This window comes from Sphaerodactylus townsendi, linkage group LG01 (genome assembly GCF_021028975.2).
Source record: "Sphaerodactylus townsendi isolate TG3544 linkage group LG01, MPM_Stown_v2.3, whole genome shotgun sequence".
NCBI lineage: Eukaryota > Metazoa > Chordata > Lepidosauria > Squamata > Sphaerodactylidae > Sphaerodactylus > Sphaerodactylus townsendi.
The window spans coordinates 13868333-13884238 of record NC_059425.1 but is presented as its reverse complement, the minus strand read 5'-3'; the positions used below and the strand labels follow the sequence as shown (position 1 = coordinate 13884238).

The 15906-nt window shown below is 48.2% G+C and overlaps 1 protein-coding gene across 1 annotated transcript in view; it reads left to right on the top strand.

The window, feature by feature from the left end:
• The window catches only part of ASH1L (ASH1 like histone lysine methyltransferase), a 99300-nt gene that overhangs the window by 7804 nt on the left and 75590 nt on the right, over positions 1 to 15906 (top strand). The window lies entirely within an intron of this gene.

Sequence of the window (15906 nt, the reverse complement as noted above, 5' to 3'; positions counted from 1 at the left end):
CCAGATTAGCTTGTGTACTCTCAGCACATGCCAGCTGGGTGACCTTGGGCTAGTCACAGTTCTTCAAAACTCACTCAGCCCCACCCACCTCACAGGGTGTTTGTGGGGGGGGGGGGGAAGGAAATTGTAAGCCCCTTTAAGGAGAGAAAGGGGGATAGAAATCCAAACTTCTTCTAGAAGCTGATCGTTCTGAGTACTTTGCAAATACAAAATCTGGCAGAATTCGGCTTTGGGAGAATCTGACTAGTTACAAAATTAAGTTTTAATTGTAGTCCTGGGTAGGGGGGATTAGGAAATGACTTTAAGATATTGTTGGTCAGAAAGTCGGCAATAGCAGAGCAGAATTTCTGGAAAACACCTTGTCTGGGAGGTGGGATTGTTTTGAGAGAGACCGGCTGATCATTAGTGATTGGCACATAGCCACCTAGTCACCGTTGTGGCTGAACGGGAACTTGAGTCCTAGCGTCTGTGGCCCTAACCCTGTGCTGTAGCCGCCAAACTACCCTAGCTTCCTGGTTTTCACCACAGAATTCCTGATCTTGTGCAGCTGCAGAAGAGTATTGGGGATATTATACCAGGATCAGTAGGATTCACAGACCTTCTGTCATTTCCCAGAATTCACTGCTACCTGCAGGGGTTTCCTTTGCAGACAAATAAAAGGGGAAAATAAAAAAGTGGAAAGTGCGTTTTCTAGACTTCGTGGCATGAGGAAATGTGTGTGGATGGCTTTGGGTGGATCCTCAGCCCCTCAGACATCCCCTTTTTCTTCTGGCCCTCAGTGCGAGAGACTGTTCTTTTCTCCTCATCCAATTCTCTGCCCCTCCATAACCTCATTTTTGAAAATCCCAGTCTTGGAAACAGAAAAAAACAACAGCACAGAATTTTCTCAGTTTGCAGAGTATGCCCCAGTTGATATGCTGATTTATTTATATTTATATTTATTTATTTATATTTCAAACTTATAGGCCGCCTCTTCCCCAAGGGGCTCGAGGCGGCTTCCAACATGGCTGTTCTACGACAGCAACTCCAACAACATGAATCAACACATTTAAAATCCAGCAGCAATCATATACAATTTAAACAATAACAGTAAACCAATAAAACGGTAAAAACGGGCACCCGATCCCAAGGCTAAAAGGGAGAAATAAGTAATAGAAATAGGAAAGGGGGGGGAACGGCGGGCCCCAGGTGGAATCAACAGTGGGCCCGACCGAAATAACAAGGGATGGAGAATGGCAGCATCAGTTTTAATTCCGATGTTTCAGTGGGGGGCAGTAAAACCGCGGCCAGCCTCTCCAAAGGCCCGGTGGAATAGCTCTTGTTTTGCAGGCCCTGTGGAATTCCTCACCGCTGGAAGGTCCCGCAGGTGCCCGAACTGATGGAGGTAGAGAGCATTCCACCAGGCAGCTGGGCCTGAGTCGTAAAGGCCCTGGCCGAGGTCCGAGGCCAGCCGCGATCGTCGGCGGGCTGGGGGTCACCAGCAGTTCTGCTGCCGCTGAGAGCGTGAGTGGCCTACGTGGGACATATGGCGCGGTGATCTCTCTGCGGTCCCACATGGGTGCCAAGGGGCCCCATGCCGCGTAAGGCCTTAAAGGTTATTACCTTTCTTAATGTTTCGATCTTGCATTCAACCAACAGTTGTCTGCTGAGACCAATCACAGGCATCAAAATCTAACCACAACTGGGAAACTAAAATCGAATACAAAATCATTCCTTGGTAAGGAGATTCTCTGCTGAATTGGATTTTGGGTTTGATGAAGGGGTATTTGGCTTCGGCTTTCCCCTCCCTCTGGCCTCGTTGATGGCAGCTAGAAGGAAGCAAGTATGCCCAGGCCTCACGAAGGGGCCCCTGGCTGCTTCTTTGCTAACACCCTCATCAAAATATTTTTTTCTTAAACAAGCCTAAGAATTTCATTTGTGTAATTTTTGCTATTTTTGCACCGGCATAATGTAGTGGTTAAGATCAGCTGACTCTAATTTGCAAATCTTGTTGTATTTTTATGATTGTGTATTGAATGTCTGCCAGGGCAGCTTAAAAATTGATTTTATTTATTTATATTTTCTTTCTTTCTTTAATTTGTATACCACCCTCCCCCAAAGGGTTCAGGGCGGTGTCCAACATAAGTTATAAAAATTAAAACAACTAACTCTCAGTACTCAATGAGTAAGAACCATAAAAACGTTACAGACGGCTTTAAAACTCCCACCCCTCCCCTTACTTGAACCCACAGGAGGCCAGATGTTTATTATATGGCGAGATGTTGATATTATCCCGGCTGGCCAAATGCCTGGCGGAACAGGTCCGTTTTGCAGGCCCTGCGGAAACTCTGTAAGTCCCGCAGGGCCCTGATCTCACCCGGGAGCCTGTTCCACCAGGTAGGGGCCAGGGCTGTAAAAGCCCTGCCCCTTGTAGAGGCCAGCCGGATAGCCTTGGGGCCAGCAAGTCCGCCTCCGACGAGCAGAGGGGCTTAGAGGGGCGACACATGGAGAGACGGTCCATCAGATATGCAGGTCCGAGGCCGCGAATGGCTTTAAAGGTCAGAACCAAAATATAAACAATAAAAAATAAAAATAGTAATAATAATCCGGAGAACAGGGTTTAGTTCCCCACTCCTCCGCATGAAGCCTGCTGGGTGACTTTGGGACTGTCACAGTTCTCTCAGAATTCTCTCAGGCCCACTTACCTCCCAAGGTGCCTGTTGTGGGGCAGGAGGAAAGTGATTATAAGCTACCCCTTTAAGGTAGAGAAAAAGTAGTGTGGAAAAATGGAAAACTCCAGCTATTCCAGCAACTGAAGAATGGTGGGTGAAGGTATTAGAAATGGCAAAGCGTACGTTGTTCCTTAAAGAAAAGAATTGGAATAAATTTTTGGACAATTGCAAACCTATGATAGAATATACAGATAAAAAAGGGAAAAAACAAACTGTTGACTAGTGGTTTTGAAGGATAATGGACTTCTATAGTTAAGAACTAGTAGAGAAAAGAGCAATGTTTGTCAATCACTAAGTAATGCTTATAAAGTTGTAACTGTTTTATGTTTCTAAAGACCAAGACATATACTTATTTACAACCAATACTGAATGCAGACGAAGTTGAAAGTCACTAAGAGAAATGCCCCTATCTATAGTTTCAATTTCTGTAATTCTCTTTTGTTGTCAAGGTGTTTTTAGGAACAAATAAAAAAAATTTAAACGGAAAAGGTTGAGAAAAACAAGGTATAAAACTCAACAATCTCTACATCAGTAGACCAATTAGCATTGTGCCCATATTGCAGAGGGAGTGGGGAGGGGGCGCTAAGTGTGAGGCTGGTTCTCACGAGGGTCCCCAGAGAATCCATGGCCAAGCTGAAATTTGAGTGGCGTAACTTATGCATTGGTTCCTGAAACTGCCTCAAAAGCTTACGGCGGCTGTGCTGGTTCCATCCTTTTTTACTCTGAAGCCTCTTCTGAAAATAACGGTGTGAAACCATAGTATTTGCAAAATATCACAGCAACCCCGTTTGAAAGAGCTGTTGTTGACTTGTTTACGTATGCACTTGGTGTTTCTCTTCTCAGAGAAGAGGTTTTTTAAAAAAGCCCAAACATTGAGGGGAATGATTGCTCCACTGAAAACCAACAACAGCATTACTTACAGCCCAAACCAGTGTTCTGTTTTAAAAACAGTGTAATAAAACTCGGGAAAAATCCAGGATTGGTTTTCTTTGATTCGACAGCCGCTCCATCAGCTAAGTTTTGCCAGATGTTTTCCAGTTTCTTGGAACTTTCTAAGCAATTTTGGTTTAATTGTTTTCCATAAAGTTGTAGCTTTGACTCTTTTGCATGTTAGCTGAACTGTTTTGTTGCCAGCGGCTCATTCTTAAGCACTGCTGCTCTACAGAACTCAGCTAAAATTAGCATTGTGGCGTATCCTCAGTAGAACTGTTCCCTGTCTCGTAGGAAGAAAAAAACAACGGTGAACTGCTTGGTTTCTTAGCCTTCAAGACCTTGCAGAGGACTTTTTGTGGTTGTTCAGGCTGACTCAATATGTAGTATTTGGGGGTAACTCCCGGGGTCAAAATATTGTGATAAACACTTGCTTTTGTTCCTCTCCGTCCCTTCTGTATTTATTTATTTATTTATTTATTTATTTATACTTTGGGCTTCTATACCTTGCGTCCCCGAAGGAAAATCCAGGCTGATTATTACATATCTGATACAATCATAAAACCATCATAAATTGGCTAAAACTTATAAAAGCAGCGAAGACTAACTAAACATTAACACTTAGAGTAAAAGCATGAATATAAGCGTAGGTGGCGCCCGATAACCTAATATTAAATCCTTCCCCCAAGGGAGGAACGGCAGGTCTCATCAGATGTTATAGGCCCAGGTGTAGGAGCCAAAAAGGGGGGGGGGCACTATCAGCGGCTGGTCCCTCCAAAGGCCCGGTGGAACAGCTCCGTCTTACATTTCGGAACTTCGCCAAGGTCCCTTGAAGTCCAGGACAGCGGTGGGAGAGCGTTCCACCAGGCCAGGGCCAGAGCTGTAAAGGCCCACAGCCCGTGTGGAAAACCAACCACATCATCGAGTGAGGGACCCTGAGTAAAGTGGCCTCTGCGGAACAAAGAGAGGCGTGTGGGGCTGCTGGAGGTGATGCAGGTCGCCGAAGATAAACTGTAAGCTCCTTGCAACAGTGACCTGCTCCTGTGTTTTCACAAAAGGCATCACATACATTGAGAGAGGGAGATTACGGTGTTCAGTTTATTTTGTAGAAAAAGACAAATTATGTTAATGAAGAATGAATTGGCTTCAGATTAGTCCCTTGATGACTGGACAGCCCCTCCCTTCGCATATTTGCAATAATGGTTTAGTTAGTGTGTGTTTTTATGGGGGTGTTAAGTTGCTTCTATGATGACCCTATGAATGAGTGACTTCCAAGACAGCCTATCCTTAAACAGCCTCGCTCCAGTCCAGCAAATTGAAGGTTGTCACCTCTTTGATTGAGTCAATCCATCTCCTGTTAGGTCTTGCTCTTTTCCTGTAGTCTTCAACTTTTCCTGCCGTTATTGCCTTTTCCAGTGACTCATGTCTCCTCATGATGTGACCAAAGTACAGTTTGGTCACTGTAGGTTGACAGTGGCTTAAAGTTTTTCTTGTAATTCTTCATGCTGAAAGGTGCATCTGTACTGGACTTGTATCCTGCCAGTCACCTTATTGGCTTTGGCAAGGGAGCGATGTCCCCAGTGACCACAAAAGCTTCACAAATTATGGTTCATCTGTCTCTCCCCCCGTCCCCAACAAATGACTAGTGGAGACAGGCTATTGATTTATTTATTGGATTTGTATCCCACTCTCCCCGCCGAGGCAGTTCAGAGTGATTTCCAACCAATGTGTCAATAAAAGCATATACAGTGCAGTGATGTCTTAAGACTCCACCCAAGTTGGAATGTTTAAAATAAAACATCCCTTTTGACCCTCCTGATATACCATCACACCAGGAAGGGAGGCCAGTGAAGGTGGAACAAGGCCCGTTGCTGCCCTCAGCCCCAGACCTGGCTGAACAGCTCCGTCTTGGAGGCCCTGTGGAATTGAGAAAGATTCTGTGGGGCTCTGGTCTCATTGGACAAAGCGTTCCATCTGACCAGGGCCAGAGTCAAAAAGGCTCTATCCCTAGTTGAAGATAGTGAGACACTTTTTGGGCCATGGATCACCAGTAGGTTATTGTTTGCAGAGCATCATGCTCTTGGGGGGGGGGGGGTATATTGAGAGAGGCAGTTCCGCAGGTATGATGATCCTGGTCTGTTTTGGGCTTTAAACATCAGTACCAAAACCTTAAGTCTGATTCAGCACTCCACCTGGAGCCAGTGCAGCTGATAGAGCACTGCTTTGATGTGGGCTCTCCATAGAGACCCTATAAGAACCCCTGTAGGCACATTTTTTTGCCAGTTGGAGTTTCTGGATCAATCCCAAGTGTAGCTCTGTACAGATTGAGTTACAGTAATCCAATCTATGTGTGACCATTGCACGGATTACTGTGGTTAGGTCAGGGCAACCCAGGTAGGCCGCAAGTTGCCTGACCTGGCACAGATGGAAAAATGCCAATCTGGCCACATTCCTGACTTGGGCCTCCATGGAAAAAGAGGCATGTCCAGACTCTTGACCGACGGCTTAGGAGTTAATTGCACACCATCAAGAGCCAGGCGCTGGCATCCCACTCCCAAATCTCCCTGGCCCAACCCTGGACCCCTGTTTTTTGCTGGATTTAATTCCAGCCTGCCCTGTTCCATCCATTTTGCTGGGGCCTCCAGACAACTGGTCAGATTTTCCAGGGTGGTGCTTGACTGGCCACTCATCAGGTACAGCCGGGTGTCATCAACATACTGATGACAACCAGCCCGAAACTCCGGACCAGCTGGGCTAGAGGGCACATATAGACGTTGAATAATATCGGGGGAAAGATTGCTCCCTGTGGGACTACACACACCAGCGAATGGTGTCGTGAGGTCCTCTTTCCAAATGCTACCCCCTGACCCTGTTGTTGGGGTCGTCCTTCCTTTTCCTTTGCAGGGCTCAGTAGCGAAGCATGTGCTTTGTGCACAGAAGGTCCCAGACTTGGTTATTGGCATCTTGTAAGAAGGAACAGGCAGCAGGTGCTCCAAAAAGGCCCTTCCTTGCTTGAGACCCCCCCCCCCCCGCCGTGGTTGGAGTAACCAGTGTTGAACAAGATGGTCCAGTTCTGTGACTCTGCAGTGAAGCAGCTTTATGAGCATGGAGTGGCAATGTTGTCTGTGTGTGTTAGGTGCCATCAGGTTGCTTTCGGATTCATGGCAACCCTATGAATCAACGTCCTCCAAAACATCCTGTCGTTAACAGTCTTACTCAGGTCTTGCCAACTGAGGGCTGTTGCTTCCATAGGTGTCAAACTTGCGGCCCTCCAGATGTTATGGACTACAGTTCCCATCATCCCCTGCCAGCATCATTCTGGCAGGAGATGATGGGAACTGTAGTCCATAACATCTGGAGGGCCGCGAGTTTGACACCTGTGCTTTATAGAGCCTTGTGTTGGGTCTTCCTCTTTTCCTGCCGCTCTCAACATTATTTTTGTCGTTGAAGATGCTTTGGAGGGTATTGTGAAACTTCAAGCAGTAACCATTTTTAATTTCCATGGCTGGGTATATTTTTAAGCGCTTAGCAAACAGGGGCTAGCCCAATTCAGATCTCAGAAGCTAAGCAAAGTCAACTCTGGCAAGTATTCCCTCCAGGGAATTCCAGGATCATAATACAGAGGCTAGCAATGACAAACCACCTCCAAACATCTCTTGCTTTGAAAAGCTCACCAGGGATCACCATATGTTAGATGTGACTTGACATCAAAACAGGGCAAGCCAAGAGGGAATAGAGGCCGTTGAACTGCCGTGAATTTCTTTGATGAACTCCTGCAGACTCTTTGAATGCTGAAGTTAAATTTGAAGTTTTTTAAAAAATGCATGTGACTGCACCTTCAGCATCCAGTGTGTTTTATAACCTTTAATTATCAACACAATAGCCAAGTTAGGGAGGTTATTACTCCCAACATAGTGTGGCACATGTGAGAATAATTCAGGGCTGGCCTGGCAGTGAGACAGGATGAGGTGATTCGCCCCAGGCACGAGATTTTGGGTGTCATTAAAGATTAGAAGATTGTTCAGTGGTGTTTGTTGCTTGTCCCGGGGGTACTTCTCTTCCTCAGGCTGATTTTTGGGTTGGCCCTGAGGTGGAATTTGCTTTGTGAGCTGGATGCTGAATACAGTATCTATGTGGAGTAATACATTTCGCAAATGTTTAATAGGGTCACGTCCCAGTCCCTTCCCGTTTTTGAGGTGTTATCTCCCAAAAGGACAAGAGAAAAAAAAATCAGACGGCCTTCTGGTGAAGGAAGGCACGTTCTCTTCCGATCACTTGACAAGCCAGGAGAGAAGGTGGAAGGAAGTATGTGGTTCGTAGTTAACTCCCGCATAACTTTCCCCCCATAATTGCACTTGTAGCGATCTCTCCTTTGCTGCACGTGATCTCGTGTCTGGTTTTGTGCAACTTTGGTCAAGTGCCTGTGAAAAGCTGTTGAGACTGCAAAGTGGCTAATTGTAGGGGTTGAATGGCTTTCCTTGAGGTTTCCTCACCTCTGGGCTACATATTTGGGAAACACGTTAGTCGAGAACATGGGATAAACCTTCAGTTATCGCAGCTGGAAGCCGACAGCAATTAAACACACTTAATGCTGAAATTCTTCCTAGCACAATTAAGAGCTCTTCGGAGTTCAACAAGCACCCACACGACGTGGCTTTGCATCATGCCGCAGTCTTATGCCGCGTCAAACTGGTGGCCTGTCTAATTCAGAATTTTTCTGCTCTGTCAGTGGTTCTCTGAGGCTCCAGGAAGAGACACCTTTCCAATGGTTGCTGCCTGAGATCCTTTCACTCTGTTGTGGGGGCGGTTTGACTCAGTGGTAGAGCATCTGCTTGGCGTGCAGAAAACCCCAGGTTCAGTCCCCGGTATCTCCAGTTAAAGAATATGGCAGTGAGAGATGTGGAACGATCTTAGCCAGAGATCGTGGAGAGCCAGCACGGTGTAGTAGTTTATCGCAGGTGGATTCTAATCTGGAGAACCGGGTTCGATTCCTCACTCCTCCACCTGAGTGGCAGAGGCTTATCTGGTGAACCAGATGTGTTTCTGCACTCCTGCATTCCTGCTGGGTGACCTTGAGCTAGTCACAGTCCTCACTGAACTCTCTCAGCCTCACCTACCTCACAAGGTGTCTGTTGTGGGGAGAAGAAGGGAAAGGACCTTGTGAACCACCTTGAGTCTCCTTACAGGAGAGAAAGGTGGGGTATAAATCCAAACTCCTCCTCCTCCTCCTCCTCCTTCTTCTTCTTCATTCTTTCTTCTTCTTCTTCTGACAAGATTCTGAATCAGTATAAGGCAGATTCATGTGTTCTGTTAACTTCAGTCTTTCCCGGCCCGGGACCCACCTTGAACCCTGCAAGTGCATGATAGGAAGTTAGGTACCATCACAGTCAACGTGACAGGAACAGAAGTAGTCTGGGTATGACTTTGCCAGTATGCACGAGTGTGTGTAGGTGGGGGGGGGGGGGGTCCTATACTTCAGATGCATGTGGCACACTGTTGGCTTAACTGTCAAGAGGGGCTGGTGGCTAGAGTGAAGTGAGAGAAAGCAAGATACGTATTTTGTGAGGAAGGGGGTTCTGGTACCCACCTCTGCCTTGTGCCACTATGTGACCTTGCCTTATCCTCCTTCCTGCTTCTTTCAGTAAGTGCAAAGAGCGACAGGAAACATGGCATACTTCATCTTTGCTACTGGCAGACCCTTTCAAAAATCACTGAGAAATTGGGTAGCTGTGGGGTGGGTTGCCAGCTCCTAGTGCATCATGAGGGCTGTCAGATGGCTGCCTTTGCAGGGGCCTAGGGATTGAACCAGGGACTTCCTGCATGCCACGACCCCTCCTGTACAGAGCAGCCAAGGTTGTTTTAGAGGTTATCATTCCAGGTTGTTATCCTCAGTCATCAGCCCTGTTACCCTGTGCTGGAAATATTATTGTGCTCTAGGGAGATCACCGTTTGTGCACAGGGCAGTGTGTTTTCCAGACTTTTCAACTCTGCCTGCCACAGCGTGCTTCAATTAACCGTGGGGATGCTGATCCTGGGGAAGCCAGGAGCCTCTTGTGACTGGACTTTTCTCAGTCGACCTGGTTCATCTTCAGATTAACCCAAGGGTGTCCAACTCTGGTGCTTCAGATGTTCATGGACTAAAATTCCCATCAGCCCCTTCAGATTAACCCAGGGGCTGATGGGAATTGTAGTCCATGAACATCTGAAGTGCCAGAGTTGGACACCTCTGGATTAACCCAACAGTTAATTTTGAAACAGGTAGTTTCTGGGACTTGATTTTGAATCTGGGCCACCCACCCTGTTACTCAGAAGCCCTGTCTTGCTCCTCTGTAGGAGGTGTATAGTTGTTGTTGGCTGTGGATACTTGCAGGGGGCAGAAATGCACTGGAATATACTCAGAAGTACTTTGTTCATAATGTTTTGTGTTCTGAGGTGGAGCCCTATTTCAGGATAAGTCCAGGGATGGAAGACACAGAAGGCGGACAGGGTCACGGGATTCTCTCCAGAGCATTGCTCCTTTGAGTTTTTCACGAGGGCTAGAAGCTCGCAAAGAAAGAAAGAAAGAAAGAAAGAAAGAAAGAAAGAAAGAAAGAAAGAAAGAAAGAAAGAAAGAAAGAAAGAAAGCAGACAGCCAGAGATCAATTGAACGCCAAAATCTGCCCCAAATATGGTGTACCCGCATCAGTTCCCTGTTCTGCCGTGTTTCCAATTGCACAAAAGCGGCAAGTTCTCTCTACCAGCGCATCTGCCCAGAGTCCTTGCAGATTTCTGTCTCCTTTGTCTTTGTTTGTAATGTGCTCAGCCCGCTTAGTAGGTATCATTTTGCTTTCCTGGGAAATCACAGCCCAGGAACTGCAGCAGCAGAGCCATTCGTTGCTGGAGGCGCAGATGGGCAGAGGCAGCCACTGGAATATTCCACCTATTTATAGCTGAGCGGCGTTCAGACTATTCCAGTCCTGGGGATGATGTGGGGGCACGAAGGTGACAGTGACAAGGTCTGCGCTAACAGCTGTAACTTCATGCAGTGGAGACAATGAGACAAGATGGAACCTGTTCCTGCTCTCTCTCAGAGCTCCCCCGTTTCCCTGAGAAACTGCTGAGTGCAGATATCCTTCCAATCCTTGCGGTGTCCTTGGCTGTGCAGGTGAATGCCGCAGAAGGTTCTCCACAGCCGGCTCGATTGCAGATTCACCAGGCAAACAAATGGTGACCAAACACGGAGACTTCCTTTTGCTTTTATGGCAGTCGAGGGAAAGAGCAAGTGTCTGTTTGGGTTCTTTTTGTGGGGGAGGTCACATTTCCTTCAGAGCTAAAGCGCTGTCATTGCACCTAAACAATGATGATTTAAGAGCCATTTGTGTGCACGTTTCACATCCATGCTTTCCAAATTTGGGCTGGGAGGGGAAGGTAGAAATCTACACTTGCTTCTGTGGAAGGTTAATCCTAAAAGTGCTGGGGATGTAGGGGCGAGCTTGCTGTGAGGTGGGGTGGGGTGAGGCCGCAGAGTCAGGTGCTAGGTACCGCAGTAAAGAGGCTGATAGCGAGATCATAGAATCATAGAGTTGAAAGAGACCCCAGGGGCCATCAAGTCCAACCCCCTGCAGTGCAGGAACACACAATCAAAGCACTCCTGTCAGATGGCCATCCAGCCTCACTTTAAAAACCTCCAAAGGAGATTCCATCATACTTCGAGGTAGTGCATTCCACTGTCCAACAGCCCTTACTGACAGAAAGCTTTTCCTGATGTTTAGGTGGAATCTCTTTTCCTTCACCTTGAACCCATGACTCCTGGTTCTGCTCTCTGGAGCAGCAGAAAGCAAGCTGTCTCCCTCACCAATGTGACATCCCTTGAAATATCTAAACATGGCTATCATGTCACCTCTTAACCTTCTCTTCACCAAACTCAACATACCCAGCTCCCCAAGTCTCTCCTCGAAGGGCATGGATTCCAGACCTTTAGCCATTTTGGTTGTCCTCCTCTGGACCCGCTCCAACTTGTCAATCAAACCTAAGTGACACGTTTTATAGAAAGCCATCTGAAGTGAATCCTCATAAGGCTCATTCAAGACAACCATCTAGAGGATTCTATCCTTTGCCAATTAGCATCCATTGGGATGGCAGCTGCTTTCTTACTCATGGCCCAACCCTTTGTGGTTTCATATGGAATACCCCAGTGCCCATTTCCAGAAGTGATTGAGATGTTAGTTCGTACCCCCCTTTTTCTCTCCAGTGGGGAGCCAGAGCAGCATTCCACATAATTCTTCCCTCTTCCTTTCTATCCTCATGTTAGGTTGTGAGAGTATGACTGGCCCAAGGTCACCCAGCAAGGGCTCATGGGAAAGCATGGATTCGAACCTGGGTTTCCTGGATCCGAATCCATCTCTGTAGCCTCTCAGTAGGAGCATGTTTATTGACCTAGAGGGGCACAGCTAATCATCATTTAATTGCCACCTCACTGCACTGAGATGATGCTGGAGGTCAATAAGATGGGGTAGCTCCAGTTCACAGGGAACCCTGGATGTTGGAAGTTTGCATGGTTTTGGATCATATCTGGGGACTGCAAAAGAAGAAAAAGAGTTTGGATTTATATCCCCCCTTTCTCTCCTGTAAGGAGACTCAAAGGGGCTTACAACCTCCTTTCCCTTCCCCCCCACAACAAACACCCTGTGAGGTGGGTGGGGCTGAGTCAGCTCTGAAGAACTGTGACTAGCCCAAGGTCACCCAGCTGGCAAGTGTTGGAGTCTACAAGCTAACTTGGTTCCCCAGATGAGCCTCCACAGCTCAAGTGGCAGAGCGGGGAATCAAACCCAGTTCTCTAGATTAGAGTGCACCTGCTCTTAACCACTCCACTCTTAGTCAGTGAGCGCCACATTCTATTTCTCCACCCCCCTATTAATCCTTGAAACAAGTTTGTGAGGTATGTGCCGCTGATAAACTGATTAGCTTAAGATCACCCACTGTGCTTCATGGAAATGTGGGGAATTTGAACCTGACTCTCTGGTTCAGATCCGCTGCTCAAATTGCTATGCCCGCGTGCAAGGAGAATGTGTAGGAAGGTACAGTTATTCTGAGCGTTGAAAGGAGTTTGCATACGTTATCTCAAGGCTTGGGCAGGTCAGTCTTGTTAGAGCTGAAGGAAATTGCCTGAGGACTCCTGGTGAGCTGACAGCTGTGCCTTCTTCAGAAGATTTTTATCTGGTGAAGAGAGGAGAATGTAGGAACTGCCCTTCTGTGCCAGATCAAAGTCCGACCTAGTCCATCCTTTTCTGCCACTTGTCTCTAGGCGCCTATGAGCAGGGGATGGAGCTGATGGCCTTCCCCTGGAATTTGCCTGCAATGCCTGTTTTAAGCAGACTGCTGCTGAACATGGAGGCTTCATTCAGCTGTCATAGTTTGTAGTCGTTGATATCCCTCTCTTTCTCCCTGGAGCTTTCTAACTGGGAAAAAATGCTATCTAAGGAATTAAATACTAGAATTACAGTTCCTCCTAGGCAGAGGTTGCAGGGCAGACTAAAAGAGCTATGGAGTCTCTCTGTGAAGATGCACTTTGGTGTAAAGGGGCCATCAAACGAACAGTAAATGGCATTCGTGATGGGCGAGGATCGTTATTTAAGGTCTGCTCAGTGCCTTGCAGAGCTGTTCTCCCCACCCAACCACAGCAAGAGGAAATAAACTATTAAATTGCCTGCCCCAGCTTAAGTCCAGGAGGATGAAATATGAGCCGGGGTTGGGGGGAGTGTTAAGAGAACACAGTGGATAGCACTGTACAGAAAAACCTGTCCCAGCAAGCTATAATCTGGGTGTTACTTGTCCCTTGAGACAGCGCTGCCCTCGGCTTGTACGGACCTACGCTGGGCTGGATTGCCAGCTCCAGCACGACGCTTTTTCCCATGTAAGGGAGCCCCAAGCATCCTCAGTGGCTATTTTGGGAATGAGAATGGGCCCTTGGTTTGGACTGCGGCGCTGCTGACCGGATTGGGCTGCCTCTTCAGCTTCCTGTTCCATACACGCATGCAGGGAAAGCAGAAATCTTGCTCTCTCCGCAACTGTAAGCTCCAGAAAAAAAAAATTACGTACAGTTGCAGCTGCCGTGGGGAAGCTGGGCTCTCTGCCAAGACACACACACTCTCTCTGTCCTTTTCTTCCATGCTACAAAATCCCTCCAGCACCAGCAGCTTTTAAAGTAAACAAGAGAGTGGGATCTAGAGGCATCCACCCTCTGTCTGTCACAGCGGGGCCTAGGGTTGCGGATGAACCTGGATATGGTTCAGCACTAACAGTAGGCGGGTAGGAAGGTGAGTCCAGGCCTGGGAAGGCATCACAGCCTGCCATGTGGGAACATAACGTTGTTCTTAACGTGTCTTCTTGTGAAGAGTCGGTTTGACCTAAAGGAAAAGGTGCAACACCAAGTCATTACTGAGCTCTAGGGTGATGTCTGCAACCTGCGGCTCTCCCAATTGGCCATGCTGGCAGGGGCTGATGGGATTTGTAGTCCATGAACATCTGGAGAGCCGCAGGTTGCAGCCTCCTGTACTAGGCCCTCTGTGGCCAATTATGCTGAAGGTATGGGGGTGAATGTCCATCACGGCTTGATTTCTTGTACAGACCTATTTTCTGGAGCCCCGCTTTCACTTTGTATTCTCTCCACGGCAAGCGAGATCACTTCTAGTGCGACTTTTAAGTAGCTTCGCTAGCAGAGTGGGCAAATTTGCCACCTCCTCGGCCAGACATCTTCCCTCCACCCACAGACAGCCCCTCCCACTCCCTCCCACTGCTATCCATGCCTTCTCCCTCACCCACACACTTTCATGTTGTTGACTCTTTCCTGCTTCCCTAAACACTCATATCGATATATCTATATAATCCTCCCAGATCTCCCAGGCCCATCAACAGCACAGACCTCATCACATTCTTAAGTCTACTGAGTGTGATGAGATCTGTGCTGCTAAACTGTTGTTTGCTATTGTTTCGTATTATTCGATCTCTCACCTCAATATCAGAGGGTTCAAAAAATGACCAATTGGCTATTAGCTGTGAGGCTTTTATGAGCTACTTTGCAGATAAAGTCGCGTCGCTCCATGGGACCTTCCCGCCACCTTGGAGACAATTGGCGAACTGGGAGGCTCCCTTGCGATCTTCTACGGCCCCTGTCTGGCCCAGTTTTCCCTGCTCTCCGAAGCAGCTGTCTGACAGAGTCCCTGGCTGCTGTTAGACCCTACTACCTGTCCTCTGGATCCGTGCCCCTCTTGGCTCATTAAAACATGCCGAGAGGAGTTACGGCCCATCTGTTGGGCTGTCATCAATAGCTCCCTCGGGCAAAGGAGCTTTTCCTGGTGGGTTGAAGGAGGCGGTGGTCAGCCCACTCTTAAAAAGACCGTCGTTAGATCCCAGTGATCCGGCCAATTACACGCCCCGTTTCGAATCTTTCGTTTCTGGGGAAGGTGATTGAGAGAGTGGTGCTGGAGCAGCTTCAGGGGCTTTCTGGAGGACACATCGTCTTTCGATCCCTTCCAGTCCGGCTTCCGTGCTGGGCATGGGACGGAGACTGTTCTCGTCGCTGTATCACAGAATCGCTCCATTGGCTGCAGCTTGACCGAGAAGCGGATCGGCGCTGCTGGTGTGCACTGGACCTTACACTTGGCGTTTGATGTGGTGCGACCATGACCTTTTGACCCACCGCCTGGCTGCTGTTTCCGGAGTCACAGGCACTGTCCATCAATGGATTGCCTGCACTGCTCCGGGACCCGAGGAGTCAGCAAGTGTAGTGCGGGGATCCAGGCCTCCCGGCGGTACCCACTTTATTGTGGCCATTGCCTCAGGGAGCGCTATTGTCCCAGCTGTTGTTTAGCATCTACATCACGACCCCTTGCTCAGCTGAGTGCAGAGCTTTGGGCTGGTTTGTCACCGGTATGCTGATGACACCCAGCTCATTCTGTCGATGGAGGGGGAAGCGGTGCGCCGCCCCTGCAGCTCTACAGCACTGTTTGGAGGCGGTAACTGGTTGGTTGAAGCAGAACAGGTTAAAGCTGGAATCCAGCGAGAGCCGGAGATTCTCTGGCTAGGCCGTGGGAAGCGGGGATTTCCAGCCGCCCGGTGTGGGGGGGGGGGGGGGTTCGTGGCACCGACCCCTTCCGTCCGCAGCCTGGGGGTCCACGCACAGTTACGTCTCTTTCAATGGAGACCCAAGTGGCCCATGTAACCCAGGTTGCGTTTTTTCATCTTCGACAAACCCGCCGACTGGCCCCCTTCCTCTCCCAGGCTGACC